This window comes from Diabrotica virgifera, chromosome 3 (assembly GCF_917563875.1).
Source record: "Diabrotica virgifera virgifera chromosome 3, PGI_DIABVI_V3a".
Lineage (NCBI taxonomy): Eukaryota > Metazoa > Arthropoda > Insecta > Coleoptera > Chrysomelidae > Diabrotica > Diabrotica virgifera.
This window is the reverse complement of record NC_065445.1, coordinates 197,110,999-197,129,933: the sequence shown is the minus strand read 5'-3', so window position 1 is coordinate 197,129,933 and position 18,935 is coordinate 197,110,999.

Sequence of the window (18,935 nt, the reverse complement as noted above, 5' to 3'; positions counted from 1 at the left end):
GGATATGTAAACATTACTAGAATGTCATTCTACTTGAAAATGTCATAATTAATTTAAAGAGATGGCTTTTGAATGTTCTTGGATAACTGTTATTTTTATAATTGCAAATTATTAATTTAGTTAATAAATGTGATAATTTTTTCACTAACTATGTTTTCAGTGATTGCAATAATTTATTTGTACAACAAAAACTAATAATCAATCGAGAAAAGAGGAAAAGTGTTAAAGTGATTTTTTAATATGTTGTTATTTTGGAACGCCTACAATTTTGAACATCTCTAACAACAAAATACTTGGATCACAGGATATATCTCTGATGTATTCTCTGCTTGGATCTTCCACAAATAATACACAATAAATAACTTTTTATGAAGTTCACGTCTTAAATCAATTATTTATCAAATACACTATATATCAATAATATTTAATCAATTTCTCAAAATATTCCTGATGCAATGTCAAATATTTAAAATTGTCACTGATTGTCAGTGTCTGACTGACAATATATGCTGACAATATTATATTCGGTTGAGTGCGTTGTAAGACAAAGACAGATTTGGAAAATATTACCACGGCATTGTGTTCATTTTTTTCAAATCCTGAAAAAACCAATAAATATTTTTGAAAAATTTAAACGCAGAATGAAAGACTAAATTATTACCGAGGGCCGAAAGTCCCTTAGAATAAATAAAAAGTTTATTTTGAATGAGATATTTGAAATTAAAAATCACACTAAATTTTCTCTTAGTTTTTTCACCCCTGTAACTTATTAAAATAAACATTATAGAAGTTCTGAGGGACTTTCGGCCCTCGCTAATAACGTAATCTTTCATTCTGCGTTTAAATTTTTCAAAAATACTTATTAGTTTTCTCAGGATTCGAAAAAAATTAATCCCCATTTGAATAGCATTGCAGCCGAAAATACGTACCGATCCTCTTAATGAAATTTACAGTATTGTTTTACTGTATCATAAAGTTTTTCTGGGTGAAATATGAAGGTCCTAGGTGTAGCATAAATGGTTGAAAAACGTAAAATGCGGATACTTGTTTTTGTATGGTTTTTTTCTCAGTTATTGCTATTTTTCAACTAGGGTGACTATTTTTTAAATTTTTAACCAATTCTATATTATAGTAAATTTAATTACGCAACTTTTATGTCAGTACAATTTTTCTCGGAAATGAATACTTTTAAAGTTATAATCAAAAAACGAAGAAAAAAATCGAATTTTTCCTTCAATTTTTGACATTTTGATTATTTAAACAATGTTCCGGACCTTTTTGAGAGGGAGGATAACTCAAATATTATTATTCGATTTATTTTCAAGCAATTTCTGCAATAAAATTTGAGTCACCTCTCAACGTCCATCTCAAAACAGATGCGCCCTGGACTAAAAGAGCTGTAATAAAAACACTGCTTTGAAGGTCTATTTAATTAAAAATATCAAACGAACTAAAATTAACAACACAAATCAATATTAACAACAAAACAAAACAATTCAATAGCGGGTACGTCCACCTCTTGCAGCAACGACTGCTCGAAATCTGTTTAGCATCGAATAAAGATGTGTTATCCTTGCCTGAGGAAAAGCCCGATATTCCTCTACCAGGGCCATAACGGTACCAAATTTTCTGGAGGTCTAGGATGACGGCAAATAGCTTTTTTAATTCATCCCATAAATGCTCAATAGGATTGAGATCTGGGCTGCATGCGGGCCAGTAGAAGAGTAGACACTTCAGGACACTTTGACCTTTGAACCCTAGCGATACAACATCGCGCGTGACTACAGCAGACCGCGTGACTCCGGCGTGGGTGACGTCAGTGGAGTAACTTGTCGGGACTTGTCGGGTGACGTCAGTGGGGTAACTTGTCGGGACTTGTTGGGTGACGTCATTGGGGAGCTTGTCGGGTGACGTTAGTGGGCCACAACTCCGATTAATTATTTTAATTATATTTTAAGTCATTATAATAGTCTAAGTATGTCAATAACCATTAATATTAAACAAAAAATTTTTCCTTAGGAGGGAATTGAACCAAGTACTAACACGATAGTAACTAGATACACATTCCGCGAACCCACGCAAACGCTTGCTAGACACTGGTAATATAAGGTATAAAAAAAACAAATAGATAGGTAAAAATTGTAAAGAAAATTACTACATACTTAAATGTATTATAAAATTAATATATTCCTAAATTTTAGAAGAAACATTCGTAAATAGGTACATTTATACAAAACACAAAAGCATGTAGGTACCTACACATACAAGAATCTACAGGTCGAGCAAGTCTCGTAAATTTCACGATTGCGAGCCACGCTTCACGCAACCGTGTTTGCGTACTTGTGTTTCGAGTTGCGTGGTCGTGCGGAGTTATATTTACCAAATTTAAATCCGTTCCAACATGCTGTCAAAATTAAGTCAATATGGCTACTGGGTGTAAAAGATAAATCTTATTCTATCTGTTCTTAATGAGTTTTAGATAATTTTAGTTGTATTTCTTTGTAATTTTGTGTTGTACAAAGATTAATTTAACATTTTCTATGGAAGTATTAATTTAGAAAGATAATATGCTTCATTGGTGTTGTGTTTTGAAGTGTGAAATGCAATTGTGATAAAGTCAAGATAAAGTTCACTTTTAAACTGAACTAAATAAGGTATCTGAGAGACAACAATGGTTAAATGCAATACAATGTACAGGTTTTACTAGCGAAATGAAAATTTTCCTGTCCTGTCTGCTGTAATCATTTTATATCTGGTAAGTTACAATTACAACAGTAATGATTTTTGAAGATGTTAACATTTTAATCTTATAGGAAAACCAGCCGACTTAATCGATAATAACAATCTCCAGATTGGGTTCCTTCAATAAATATGGGCTATAAACACAATGAAATAAGTTCCCCAAAATCTAAAATGGAGTGGTATCAAAGGAGAATTAAAGGAAAAAATATTCATATTGAAATTATTTATAAGGCACTGGACTGTCTTAAATTCTACAATAATACTAGGTGGGTAAATGATTTTAGACATTTTTCATTAAGAGTAGATTAAGATTAAGTAGATTTTCATTCAGTAGATTTAAGACTTGTTTACACAGGTAGAGTAATGATGCAAGTACTTGATAGAGTAGAGTAACTCTACCTGTAAAAATGCTCAGCACAGTAGAATAGCTGGTAGAGTTTATAGTTGGAGTTAAAGTAGAGTGACTAGCAACCTATGGCAAAGTAACTACTCTATGACCACCACTACTGCCAAAATGTCTACTCGGCTGCACACTCTACCCATGGAACACGCTCAATTATGGCAGAATAGAGTAGGTAGGAGAGTACATGGGGGCGCTGTCATTCTGGCTGGAATTGTGTTTTGTGTAAATAGTGAAAATGAAGTTCACCGAAGATGAAACTTTAAAACTTGTAGAGCTATAATACGGCGAATACCAGTGTTTATGGAATTTAGGTAGTGTATACTACAGAAATAAAAGTTTGCAGCAAGCTGCGGAGGATGAAATCGTCAAAAGAATGGCAAAGGGGGCTTTGGAGTAAACGAGCTTAAGCAAAAAATTAAGAATTTAAGGTGCACTTATAATCAAGAGTGTTTAAAAATACAAAAATCGGTTTCACTATACTAGCATCAGTACTATACTTGTACTCTCCTCATGTGAATGGTATCAAGCCATTTTTGGTAGAGTACTACCGCTACTCTACTCTCCTCAAAACTCTACCCATGTAAACAAGTCTTTAGAAACAGTGGAAAATGAGGTAGCTAGTAGAGTAGTAGTAGAGTAAAATATACTGGTTTAGCAAATTACAATGTTTTAAGGTAATACAGTAGCGATAAACAGGTAGCCAAAACGTGTTCCAAGATTGTCACTGTAATTTTGATTATTTTTTCGAGGCATTTGGCACACGTATTCGTAAAATAATAAAGAATGGCGGTACAGAGCCCAATTTGAAAAATATATTAATATGTGGAAATTACTCTGTAATTATACAATATTTAAAAAACGAGCCTGTACCGCCATTAAGAAGAACAAAAAAATACACTTTCTTCAAATAAACTTTTTTATCCGATGCCTAGATTTTGTGTAATTTTGGAACTACTAATGAAATAAAAAATTTTAGTAGTTCCAAAATAACACAAAATCGGATAAAAAAGTTGTATTTGAAGAAAGTGTATTTTTTTGTTCTTCTTAATGGCGGTACAAGCTCGTTTTTTTATATTATATTTAATTACAGAGTAATTTCCACATAATAATATATTTTTCAAATTGGGCTCTGTACCGCCATTCTTTATTATATTACGAATATGTGTGCCAAATATCTTGAAAAATATTCAAAATTACAGCCGCAATCTTGGAACACATTTTCGCTACCTGTTGATCGATACTGTTTCCTCTTAAGATAGTTTTAATAGTTATTTATGATATAAGTATTAAAAGTACAATTTTAAGACGCGCATGTGAAAGTTAACTTGAAAAAATAATTTTATTAATGTTTTGACTTCCACATCAGATGTCATTGTCAAAATACAAAATATTTATTATTATTAGGTTTGTTCTAGCAAACAGTCAAACTAGTCAAAAACCATCAGCAAACAGTTGGTCAGTAAAAGAACATAATACCAGTGCGATCCCCTCTACTCGCGCTGGTCCACTATTCGCTGATGGTTTCAAACTGATGCTAGAACAAACCTATTATTATTATGCATATCATTATCTGTAAATAATATTTCTTCTGATTGTTAATTGTAAAGGATAGAAAAATTACCATTTATTTCATTTTTTTTAGAATCAGCTGAGAGAAGTGGTCTACAAAAAACCAGGAAGGAAACGGAATATGTGGCTACGAAAGGCAAAAGAAAGGTTTACAAAGCAAATGTGACACATTTTTTTGAAATATTTAGGAATATCAGTAAATTGCATTAAAAAAATGTATGAAAAGATTTTGTTCAATAAAAATGTTTATATTTATCAAGGATGTATTATTTGGTATGGCCACATATCGTCAGTGATGTAATAATACATCCTATCTGTTTTTTCATGAGTTTTGTAAGAGAGACTAAAAACTTGTCTTAGGGTCACCTCCTGTTTTCATATGATATTTTTTGACTTGTTTTGTAGTAAATTAAACTATCTATGAACTACAAAACAAGTCAAAACTTGCATATGAACACAGGAGGTGACCTTAAAACATGTTTTTCCATCTCTCATACAAAACTCATGAAAAAACAGATAGGAGGTATTGTCACATCAGCAAGGATGTACAGTGATAAGTGCCCTAATAACCGGCAAAATATGGGCAACATATTTAGTTGTGAGATAAAAAGAAATGAAACTAGTTGAGCTGGGAAATTTAGCGAAATTAACCTTTAAATTTACGTTATATTGATCCCACCTTTACACATATCGGAGGAGTATGTCAACTAAAACTGTCACTGTGACAGTGGTAGTTTCCAAACTCGTCTGATACGTCTGAAGGTGGTACACAATCAATACAATCTAAATGTATAAGTTAATATCGCTAAATTTCCCAGCTCAACTAGTTTCATGTCTTTTTATCTCACTACTTAATACATCTTTTGTGCTATTTTGCCGGTTATTAGAGCGCTCATCACTGTATTTCTGGTATATCCAGGGAATGTCTACAAAATATATTTTGAATGTCCAGAGAACATTCGTGGACATTCATGGAATGTTCCAATAAGACATTCAGGTAATGTTTAAAATGCTGACACAGGATTTTCCTGGGATGTTCAGGGAACATGTTTTCGGGGATATTCCAGGAATTTTTCAATGTCTGTGTACCTTCTATGGACCTATATGGAATATTTTGGTGTTATTACCGCCGCACTCCACTTGCGATTTGTAATCAGGAAGATTGAACACATTGTTTCAAATACAAGTCAATCCATTTGTGACTAAATAATCATGGATTGACTTCTATTTGAAAGAATGTGTTCAATCTTCACAACTACAAATCGCAAGTGGAGTCCGGCGCTTAGGGCTACTTCTTCTTCGGTATTATGTATTATACTACAGAAATCAGGAACTTTCCTTCTAAATATATGTATGCATCTTGGCCATCAAACATATTCTTCCAAACATTTTTTTAAGGGGTTACATAGGTCTTATGGGTAAAAAAAGTGACTTTTTAAAAAAATTATATCTCGAAAACTAAAATTTATTTTTACTTATAATTGGAACATGTAAAAGTATAGTACTTAAGGTAGTCTCAAAAAAAGTTTCAGCCAAAAATATTCATTTTTGTAGAGTTTAAGTTTTTTTTTGCGTTGGCAGCATAACTAGTCTCATCTGAAATCAAAAAGTTTCTTGTAGTTTATACCTCTGGCTAGAATATGAATGAAGGAATTAAAAAAAATGAAATTTGAAGATTTTACATAAGTTTAAACACATTTTTGACCCCAATTTTTCTCATTTTTAAAGTAGTTTTTTTTATAAAACAAAAATGACCTCATCTAATAAAAAATCCTTTGTTCATTCACTAGCCAGAGGTATAAACTACAAGAAACTTTGATTTCAGATGAGACTGGACTTGTTATGTTGCTCACTGCAAAAAAGGGCTGTTGTCGAAAAATTGCAGTCAACTCTACAAAAATGAATATTTTTGGCTGAAATTTTTTTGAGAGTACTATACTTTTACATGTTTCAATTATAAATAAAAATAATTTTTAGTTTCCAAGATATAATTTTTTTAAAAAGTCACTTTTTTTACCTGCAAGACAACTTAACAAATTGTTGATTTCAAATTGTAACAATTGTTTTGCAAAGTATGCTGCCCTCTTGTATTTTCTGTGTTATCTGTTATCTTCATCATACAATTACTTCATCTAAAAACTTTCTGCGATATATTCGCAACAACAAAAACAAACAAAAAAAAATAAAACAAAAGTTTAACCACCTTCACACCACAGAATCAAGCAATCAAGTTACACAAATTTTCAAACACCTCACTCTCACCTGACAGCGTCTCAAGTACGATTGCGCGAATTGGTAAATATAACTCCGCACGACCACGCAACTCGAAACACAAGTACGCAAACACGGTTGCGTGAAACGTGGCTCGCAATCGTGAAATTTACAAGACTTGCTCGACCTGTAGATTCTTGTCCTACACATAGGTATTACTGTATATGCAGAAGGAGCAGCTGCTATAAGAGGACAAAGGGATATCTTCTAAGCAGCTCAATGTACATGCAAGATATCGCTTGAAAACTTATTGCGAATAGATGAAAAATCAAACACATCATACCGCAGGTCATCCTCACATTATGACCAAACCACCGAACGTGTCTAAGTATAGGTACCTACACGGCTCTCGTCTCTCACACAGATACACACAGATGACCTACAATATTCCTATGTAATTATGGGTATTAACCAGCGAATTCTTACAGTATGACCAAACCAACAAACATCCACTATAATATTAAAAGGCAATATACAATATTCTTTTTGTGATTTAATTAATGAGCATGAACCAGTCTTACAGTATGGCCAAACAATAAAAACGTATCTTACTAGATAAAGATATCAGCTGAACGATCAGTGCTCAACATGGATCTTATATGAACGATCACTACTATACATAGGTCTCCATTGAACGCGCACCACTATTATTCTGTATATGCCTATCATTTGTATGAAAATTACTAAATCGAGAGGGTATTGTGAGCTGCATACTTTATTTTATCTACGACAATTCAGATAATATTCTCTACTGAACGTACATTACTATACTCCGCTATTATTCTGTATATGCCTATCATTTTTATGAATATTACTGAAGTATAGTGATTTGCATACTATATTTTATCTACGGCAAGTGGGTAATATTATGTTTTTACAGGTTGATATTGAACATCTTCGATAAGAAAGATATGTTGGTCATAGACGGTTCTTCGATAGCTATCAGGCAACAATTTTCCCCTGATCATGTTTATAAAACATACGGAATGCACTGTATATACTAACCCAAGCTGACAACATACTTTGCAGATATGGATCACGATCAGCTTATAGGTTTATGTACGATTCCCTTCGTAAAGGTACATAGGCGTGCATCCGCGCGGGATAAAAGTCGACCATCCTTTTTATACTCCAAAGAGGAGGACCATCAAATATTTAACGTTAAATAGTGAGAAAGAAAAATAAAATTATATATAGTTTATGTGCGTAGAATATAAACGGTAATACAGGGTAATAACGAAAAAAAAATATGTTAATGTACAAAAACGATATCCAACAGCATCGTCCTAAAGAAAAGGGACGTCATAAAGCTTATACCATCTAAATAGCTTAATTTAGCGAGACATCGCTGTTGACATTTACGTGACAGTCGACTGTCATGTAAATGACACGTCCTGTGTTACACGACAATTTAAAACATTGAGTTGACAGACCAATACTTGACGGTAGCGGCAAAGAAGAAGTTGACATGAAAAACGAAAAGAAGAAGAATTGACAGCAACATGACAAACGAAAAGGAGAAGAAGAAGTGACAAACGAAAAGAAGAAGTGACAAATCGAAAAGAAGATGACGAAGAATTGACAAACCGTAAAAAAGAAGAAGAATTGGCAGTTAATATTGAACGTTGACAGACCGCAAAGAAGAAGAAGTAAACGTGACAAACGAAAAAAAGAAGAAATGACAATGGCTCAGCACAATGAAGAAGTGACAAATCGAAAAAAGAAGAAGAAGAATTGACAGAAACATGACAAACGAAAAGAAGAAGAAGGATTGACAAACGAAAAGAAGAAGAAGGCTCAACACAATGAAGAATAATTTAAAAATCGAAAAGAAGAAGAATTGACAACATGATAAACGAAAAGAAGAAAAAGAATTGACGGCAACATGACAAACGTAAAGAAGAAGAAGTGACAATAGCTCAGCACAATGAAGAATAATTGACAAATCGAAAAGAAGAAGAAGAATTGATAACAACATAACAAACGAAAAGAAGAAGAAGAAGAACTGACAGACCGAAAAGAAGAAGAAGTGACAATGGCTCGACACAAAAAAAGAAGAAGAAATTAAATACGATTTAATTAATTATAAAAAGTTACATTTCACATCTAATACTAGTATTAAATTGAATTTCATTAGTCACACAAAACGAATGTGTCAGCGGTCGTAAGGCACATTCCTCATCTCATATTACACCTGTAACATTATATTGCAATAGTAAGAATGTAGGGCAATGACCGCAAAAAAGCAACGATTATATTTTTTGCAACATCGCCAGAAACACCTTGCAAATTTCAATAGCGGAAATTAAAACTGCAAATTCTAGAAATAATATTCACATGTCGTTTAATTTATGTCGCATTTAATCTGATGGTGCAAAATTAGCAAGAATGTATAATATGACAATGATGCATTAAAACCGCAAGTTCGAACAAAAAAGCATCGATTATATTTTTAGTATACGATTTTCATCATTATGACATAACATTGTAGACGAACGAAACGAACAGGGAAATCAGTGTAGAGCGAGCACATCTTAAATAAGGTAAATGATTCTTATTTCTGCAATTCTTTTTTAGTAAATATGTAGTGATAAATATAATTTTATTTCTTTTAACATTTCCATTTAACATTTATTAAGATAATAGCATTTGATTTTTACGGTCTATTTCTAAATTCGGCGTTGCACCTATCCGCATATTGTTGATTGATTTTACGTTTTATTTAAAAAATAATAGCTTTAATGACACATTTCTAAAGTACTCCTTCTTTTATCGTTTCCTTGTTATGCAAATAAATGAGAGAGGTTGTTGCTATCCACAAAAGGATAATAATATTTTATTTTATGGTTTATTTTTTGTTTCTAATTTAATCTAAATGTATTTTTATGTGTTGTTTTTTTTTTATAAATTGTATGTTTCATTTGTCCTTATATTTTTGATCGATTTTACGTTTTATTTAAAAAATTATAGCTTTTTATCCGTAATACTTCTTCTGTTTAGCAATATACTATCAATCACAGCTAATATTTATTTTTTAATAGCGTGATAATAATAATGTTGCATTTGTACACGTCCCAGCATATTTTTTTACTTTATAAAAATATATTGACCATCCTACTAATGCATTGGGTTAGTAAATAACACTATGCGTTTTTTATTATTTTTATTTAAATTATTTCATACGAATACATTGTTAAAGTTAGTAATAATTAAAAAACTAGCCAATTTATTTTAACATTTTCATCCATGGATCTAACGGAATAACGGTTAAATGAAGGTGTCTCGTATTCTATGTCTGTGCGCTATTTAAATTGTTGGCAGATTATTCATTACTATTACGACGTTTTTTCTAATTTTTCTATGCATTTTCAAAACGACTTCGACGACGTGTTTGCTCATTTTTAAACAAAGGTTTGATGGTTTTATTACATTTATCCCGGAATGCTTGATATGTCAAATATCCTGGAGAAACTCTATGAATACCTGTGACCTCTTATATTTTTTATAGTTGAGGCTGTCCTTTGTCGTAAAGTCTTGAGGATTCTTATAAAATAGTAAATTGTTTAGCCCACAAGTAATTTTGTGCTTGTTATCGTTAATCAGTACATTTTTAAGAGCAAATTTGATGTTTTTTGCGCATTATCCTTTTATCAGTTTTCCAAACACACTGTGGACCTTAAGCTCTATCAATATCTGGGAATAATACCAATATTTTAGAAGGTGTACATCTTCTTCTTCATCTGTGCTCTCATCACCCTTCCATTTTTATATCTTCACCGCTTTTACGCATAAACATTCCTTTTTTCATCGTAAATTTTCTTTAATGAGATAGAAGTTCTTTTTCATCAGCTTGCATTTTCCGAGAACTTTGTACTTTTCTCTCACTATTGCCGCACGTTTGTTTACCTGAACCGCTCTACTGAAGACATGTTAACAAATGAATTCTCACATGAATGACTTTGAATCTTTGTATATTTATACTTCTGTGCCCTTCTGTTAGTGTGTCTCTGATGACGTCTGAACGTCTCAGGTAATCTTTGTGGGCGTCTGTGCCTTTTGTTAGCGTGTCTCTGATGACGTCTGTACGTCTCTGGTACACTTCTATGGTCGTCTGTGCCTTCTGTTAGCGTGTCTCTGATCACGTCATATTTAACGCCAAATGTCATGTCCTGTGTCAAACGACACGTCCCGCGTCGAATGTAACGTCATTCACGTCACGTCTTTCACGTCATATTTCACGACAAATGTCAAGTCATTAACGTAACGTCATTCACGTCACATCATTCACGTCACATCATTCACGTCACGTCACACACGTCACGTCATTCATGTCACGTCATTCGCGTCACATCATTCACGTCACGTCACTCATGTCACGTCATACACGTCACGTCATACACGTCACGTCATTCACGTAACGTCATTCACGTCACGTTATTCACGTCACATCATTCACGACACGCCAAATGTCAAGTCCTGCGTCAAACGAAATGTCCTGCGTCGAATGTAACGTCATTCACGTCACGTCTTTCACGTCATATTTCACGACAAATGTCACGTCATTCACGTAACGTCATTCACGTCACATCATTCACGTCACATTATTCACGTCACGTCACACACGTCACATCATTCACGTCACTCACGTCGCGTCATTCGCGTCACGTCATTCACGTCACGTCATACACGTCACGTCATACACGTCACGTCATTCACGTCACGTCATTCACGTAACGTCATTCACGTCACGTTCTTCACGTCACATCATTCACGTCACATCATTCACGTCACGCCAAATGTTAACGTCCTGCGTCAAACGAAACGTCCTGCGTCGAATGTAATGACGTGAATGATGTGACATGAAGGACGTGACGTGATTGACGTTACGTGAATGGCGTGACGTGTATGACGTGACGTGTATGACGTGACGTGAATGACGTGACGCGAATGACGTGACGTGAGTGACGTGAATGATGTGACGTGTGTGACGTGACGTGAATAATGTGACGTGAATGATGTGACGTGAATGACGTTACGTGAATGACGTGACATTTGTCGTGAAATATGACGTGAAAGACGTGACGTGAATGACGTTACATTCGACGCAGGACGTTTCGTTTGACGCAGGACTTGACATTTGGCGTGACGTGAATGATGTGACGTGAATGATGTGACGTGAATAACGTGACGTGAATGACGTTACGTGAATGACGTGACGTGTATGACGTGACGTGTATGACGTGACATGAGTGACGTGACGTGAATGATTTGACGCGAATGACGTGACATGAATGACGTGACGTGTGTGACGTGACGTGAATGATGTGACGTGAATGATGTGACGTGAATGACGTTACGTTAATGACTTGACATTTGTCGTGAAATATGACGTGAAAGACGTGACGTGAATGACGTTACATTCGACGCAGGACGTGTCGTTTGACACAGGACATGACATTTGGCGTTAAATATGACGTGATCAGAGACACGCTAACAGAAGGCACAGACGACCATAGAAGTGTACCAGAGACGTACAGACGTCATCAGAGACACGCTAACAAAAGGCACAGACGCCCACAAAGATTACCTGAGACGTTCAGACGTCATCAGAGACACACTAACAGAAGGGCACAGAAGTATAAATATACAAAGATTCAAAGTCATTCATGTGAGAATTCATTTGTTAACATGTCTTCAGTAGAGCGGTTCAGGTAAACAAACGTGCGGCAATAGTGAGAGAAAAGTACAAAGTTCTCGGAAAATGCAAGCTGATGAAAAAGAACTTCTATCTCATTAAAGAAAATTTACGATGAAAAAAGGAATGTTTATGCGTAAAAGCGGTGAAGATATAAAAATGGAAGGGTGATGAGAGCACAGATGAAGAAGAAGATGTACACCTTCTAAAATATTGGTATTATTCCCAGATATTGATAGAGCTTAAGGTCCACAGTGTGTTTGGAAAACTGATAAAAGGATAATGGGCAAAAAACATCAAATTTGCTCTTAAAAATGTACTGATTAACGATAACAAGCACAAAATTACTTGTGGGCTAAACAATTTACTATTTTATAAGAATCCTCAAGACTTTACGACAAAGGACAGCCTCAACTATAAAAAATATAAGAGGTCACAGGTATTCATAGAGTTTCTCCAGGATATTTGACATATCAAGCATTCCGGGATAAATGTAATAAAACCATCAAACCTTTGTTTAAAAATGAGCAAACACGTCGTCGAAGTCGTTTTGAAAATGCATAGAAAAATTAGAAAAAACGTCGTAATAGTAATGAATAATCTGCCAACAATTTAAATAGCGCACAGACATAGAATACGAGACACCTTCATTTAACCGTTATTCCGTTAGATCCATGGATGAAAATGTTAAAATAAATTGGCTAGTTTTTTAATTATTACTAACTTTAACAATGTATTCGTATGAAATAATTTAAATAAAAATAATAAAAAACGCATAGTGTTATTTACTAACCCAATGCATTAGTAGGATGGTCAATATATTTTTATAAAGTAAAAAAATATGCTGGGACGTGTACAAATGCAACATTATTATTATCACGCTATTAAAAAATAAATATTAGCTGTGATTGATAGTATATTGCTAAACAGAAGAAGTATTACGGATAAAAAGCTATAATTTTTTAAATAAAACGTAAAATCGATCAAAAATATAAGGACAAATGAAACATACAATTTATAAAAAAAAAACAACACATAAAAATACATTTAGATTAAATTAGAAACAAAAAATAAACCATAAAATAAAATATTATTATCCTTTTGTGGATAGCAACAACCTCTCTCATTTATTTGCATAACAAGGAAACGATAAAAGAAGGAGTACTTTAGAAATGTGTCATTAAAGCTATTATTTTTTAAATAAAACGTAAAATCAATCAACAATATGCGGATAGGTGCAACGCCGAATTTAGAAATAGACCGTAAAAATCAAATGCTATTATCTTAATAAATGTTAAATGGAAATGTTAAAAGAAATAAAATTATATTTATCACTACATATTTACTAAAAAAGAATTGCAGAAATAAGAATCATTTACCTTATTTAAGATGTGCTCGCTCTACACTGATTTCCCTGTTCGTTTCGTTCGTCTACAATGTTATGTCATAATGATGAAAATCGTATACTAAAAATATAATCGATGCTTTTTTGTTCGAACTTGCGGTTTTAATGCATCATTGTCATATTATACATTCTTGCTAATTTTGCACCATCAGATTAAATGCGACATAAATTAAACGACATGTGAATATTATTTCTAGAATTTGCAGTTTTAATTTCCGCTATTGAAATTTGCAAGGTGTTTCTGGCGATGTTGCAAAAAATATAATCGTTGCTTTTTTGCGGTCATTGCCCTACATTCTTACTATTGCAATATAATGTTACAGGTGTAATATGAGATGAGGAATGTGCCTTACGACCGCTGACACATTCGTTTTGTGTGACTAATGAAATTCTATTTAATACTAGTATTAGATGTGAAATGTAACTTTTTATAATTAATTAAATCGTATTTAATTTCTTCTTCTTTTTTTGTGTCGAGCCATTGTCACTTCTTCTTCTTTTCGGTCTGTCAGTTCTTCTTCTTCTTCTTTTCGTTTGTTATGTTGTTATCAATTCTTCTTCTTCTTTTCGATTTGTCAATTATTCTTCATTGTGCTGAGCTATTGTCACTTCTTCTTCTTTACGTTTGTCATGTTGCCGTCAATTCTTTTTCTTCTTTTCGTTTATCATGTTGTCAATTCTTCTTCTTTTCGATTTTTAAATTATTCTTCATTGTGTTGAGCCTTCTTCTTCTTTTCGTTTGTCATGTTTCTGTCAATTCTTCTTCTTCTTTTTTCGATTTGTCACTTCTTCATTGTGCTGAGCCATTGTCATTTCTTCTTTTTTTCGTTTGTCACGTTTACTTCTTCTTCTTTGCGGTCTGTCAACGTTCAATATTAACTGCCAATTCTTCTTCTTTTTTACGGTTTGTCAATTCTTCGTCATCTTCTTTTCGATTTGTCACTTCTTCTTTTCGTTTGTCACTTCTTCTTCTCCTTTTCGTTTGTCATGTTGCTGTCAATTCTTCTTCTTTTCGTTTTTCATGTCAACTTCTTCTTTGCCGCTACCGTCAAGTATTGGTCTGTCAACTCAATGTTTTAAATTGTCGTGTAACACAGGACGTGTCATTTACATGACAGTCGACTGTCACGTAAATGTCAACAGCGATGTCTCGCTAAATTAAGCTATTTAGATGGTATAAGCTTTATGACGTCCCTTTTCTTTAGGACGATGCTGTTGGATATCGTTTTTGTACATTAACATATTTTTTTTTTCGTTATTACCCTGTATTACCGTTTATATTCTACGCACATAAACTATATATAATTTTATTTTTCTTTCTCACTATTTAACGTTAAATATTTGATGGTCCTCCTCTTTGGAGTATAAAAAGGATGGTCGACTTTTATCCCGCGCGGATGCACGCCTATGTACCTTTACGAAGGGAATCGTACATAAACCTATAAGCTAATCGTGATCCATATCTGCAAAGTATGTTGTCAGCTTGGGTTAGTATATACAGTGCATTCCGTATGTTTTATAAACATGATCAGGGGAAAATTGTTGCCTGATAGCTATCGAAGAACCGTCTATGACCAACATATCTTTCTTATCGAAGATGTTCAATATCAACCTGTAAAAACATAATATTACCCACTTGCCGTAGATAAAATATAGTATGCAAATCACTATACTTCAGTAATATTCATAAAAATGATAGGCATATACAGAATAATAGCGGAGTATAGTAATGTACGTTCAGTAGAGAATATTATCTGAATTGTCGTAGATAAAATAAAGTATGCAGCTCACAATACCCTCTCGATTTAGTAATTTTCATACAAATGATAGGCATATACAGAATAATAGTGGTGCGCGTTCAATGGAGACCTATGTATAGTAGTGATCGTTCATATAAGATCCATGTTGAGCACTGATCGTTCAGCTGATATCTTTATCGAGTAAGATACGTTTTTATTGTTTGGCCATACTGTAAGACTGGTTCATGCTCATTAATTAAATCACAAAAAGAATATTGTATATTGCCTTTTAATATTATAGTGGATGTTTGTTGGTTTGGTCATACTGTAAGAATTCGCTGGTTAATACCCATAATTACATAGGAATATTGTAGGTCATCTGTGTGTATCTGTGTGAGAGACGAGAGCCGTGTAGGTACCTATACTTAGACACGTTCGGTGGTTTGGTCATAATGTGAGGATGACCTGCGGTATGATGTGTTTGATTTTTCATCTATTCGCAATAAGTTTTCAAGCGATATCTTGCATGTACATTGAGCTGCTTAGAAGATATCCCTTTGTCCTGTTATAGCAGCTGCTCCTTCTGCATATACAGTAATACCTATGTGTAGGTAGCTACATGCTTTTGTGTTTTGTATAAATGTACCTATTTACGAATGTTTCTTCTAAAATTTAGGAATATATTAATTTTATAATACATTTAAGTATGTAGTAATTTTCTTTACAATTTTTACCTATCTATTTGTTTTTTTTATACCTTATATTACCAGTGTCTAGCAAGCGTTTGCGTGGGTTCGCGGAATGTGTATCTAGTTACTATCGTGTTAGTACTTGGTTCAATTCCCTCCTAAGGAAAAATTTTTTTTTAATATTAATGGTTATTGACATACTTAGACTATTATAATGACTTAAAATATAATTAAAATAATTAATCGGAGTTGTGGCCCACTAACGTCACCCGACAAGCTCCCCAATGACGTCACCCAACAAGTCCCGACAAGTTACCCCACTGACGTCACCCGACAAGTCCCGACAAGTTACTCCACTGACGTCACCCACGCCGGAGTCACGCGGTCTGCTGTAGTCACGCGCGATGTTGTATCGCTAGGGTTCAAAGGTCAAAGTGTCCTGAAGTGTCTACTCTTCTACTCGGGCCATTCTAATCTTATCAATCCAACTTCTATTTTATGAGTCAATCAGTGTTTTTATTTACAAAAAATGGTAAGGGAAAGTGGGGGAATGGTGCGCGGCGGGTAATCATGCGCTGCATTATATTCCAAATTCCGTGGAAGATTTTACGAACTCAACCAGTCCTACACCTTTCAACCGATCTCATGAACGGTTTACGCCATTATCTTCAGTCGACCATTGCACGTGGACTAAGTCAGATCCTATTATTGAAAATTGCAAGAATTCTTCTAGTCTTTCTGCTCCAAAAAATAGGACGGTAAGTCCTTAGGCTTTATTCAATTGCTTTGGACTTATTATTGATTTAAATCATGTTGTGTAACGTGTATTTTGGTGCATCTGTTGGTTGATATGGTTTAGTAGTTTTCCGTTTGTGATGATGATTAGTATTTAGGGCACAAAGGGGTAATAGTGCGCAGGAGTGCGCACGATTACCCCACAAACAATGAAATGGTAAATATAAAAATTACCATTTTTATTGCCAGATGCCACGAACCAGACAGAGAAAACAAAAAAAAAACAAAAAAGGCAAACAAAAAAAGAAGGCAGTGCAGAAAGAGCTAACACCTGAGTCGTCTGATGTAACAGACGGTTATTTGTCAGATATTATCGATGAAGACGAATTAGATGATGTTGAATGAAGCTTCATTCCACCACCATTAGAAAAACCAGCTGCACGTAACGAGACATGCTCTATTTTTGGGGAAAGAGGGAAAAAAAGGATTATGATATACATGTGTGTTATGTGCCTCGAGGAATCACGTAGAATGTACAGGTGTAAATGCCCCAGAAAATTATAAATGCAACTTTTGTTTACGTTAAAATATGACTTTTAAGTATACCATACAATTCTTATTTCTTCATAATATTTTTATACTTTTGAAAGAAGTGTTTTTATTACATTAATTTTAAATTAATGTTTTTTTTCTAACATTAATTTAGTGCGCACCATTTTCCAATCTGTGCGCATGATTACCCTCATGGGTGGGGAATCGTGCGCAAAGGCACTTCTTTTCTTTTTTTAATATTATGCTTTTGCACTTTGTATTTCTCTAAAACTTATTTTACATATGCAAAGTAGAATAGTTAGGGCTTACTCTAACGTACTGGATGTTATGATAGATTGAAAGAATTTACAACAGAATCGATTTCTGCTTAAGTGCGCACCATTCCCCCACTTTCCCTTACAGCTCTTATATTCGGATAATTTTAAAAACAAAATTTTAGTGATGCCTCCGGGATAATATGACAAGACTATGAAACCAAATCAGCTATTCCATTTTTCAACAGAATTTTTTAAAGTTAAGAGAAAATACAACGCTTTCATTGACCCCTGTATAAAGCCATGCAAGCAAAAATTTTTGTCACCGGAATGATACCAAATGATATTAATATATGTATCTACAAACTGGTGCAAGAATCTTGAAAATAGGAGCACAAATAATAAAGTTATAAATTGTCAAACTTAATCAAACATTTTGCGTGGCGGAATGTTGTGCCGGTGAGTGTATTATAGGATACATTCATTGCTTGCACTGTCTGTTTAAAAATGTATGTATGAATCGAATCGCAGCCGCATGTTTAAATAAAAATACTTAAAAAACGTCCACACTAAGGCACGAATCCCTTTGATGGACCGACAACAAATGGAACGCTTCGAGGAGTGCGGCGAACGATTTGAGCATATTAGCCGCACCTCGGATGACGTCCTCACTAACTGCCTCGGCTTGCCTCATGCGCGTTCGTCCTCAAGTGAGTACCCAGCTTAAGGTAGGCTCTGAGAAATTAACAATTTGATAAATGTCAAAAAGTGTCTGGTTTGTTATGAAAATTAGTAGATTTATCTACTCATACTTTTGAAACAGTATGATTTTCGTTTAGCCAGGTTTCATCCAAATAGAAAATACATCTTCCTTCTAGTGT